We start from the raw sequence: 390 nt of genomic DNA, 5'->3' as shown, positions 1-390 counted from the left end.
GCGCCCACGTCCACACTGACACCGCCATCCCACGCACCCCACCGGCCCCGCACCTCCGCCGCCGTCGAGGGAGGATGCCCCAAACCTGCTTCATCTGAGAACGGCAGTTTTGTTTCAAGGAAAAAAAAAACAACAAAACAGTCTCCAAGTTTTTAAACAGATTTCTACATCCCCAGGACTCCGGACCCGCCACCTCCCACCCCGGCGCGCCCCGTGACGCCCTGCGCTGGCTGCTCCGGGCCCCAGCACCCTCCCCGCTCCCATTTTGTACAGCTTCGTGATCCTGTCTCCATGGCCGGGGAGCCCTGTGGCTGGGTTGGGGCCCGCCCGTACTTTTACGTGTAAATTAATATTCTCTAAACAGGGTAAAGTGACTCGAGCCCTCTCGTC

This window comes from Meleagris gallopavo, chromosome 14, assembly GCF_000146605.3.
Source record: "Meleagris gallopavo isolate NT-WF06-2002-E0010 breed Aviagen turkey brand Nicholas breeding stock chromosome 14, Turkey_5.1, whole genome shotgun sequence".
NCBI classification, from domain to species: Eukaryota; Metazoa; Chordata; class Aves; order Galliformes; family Phasianidae; genus Meleagris; species Meleagris gallopavo.
This window is presented reverse-complemented; position numbering follows the sequence as displayed.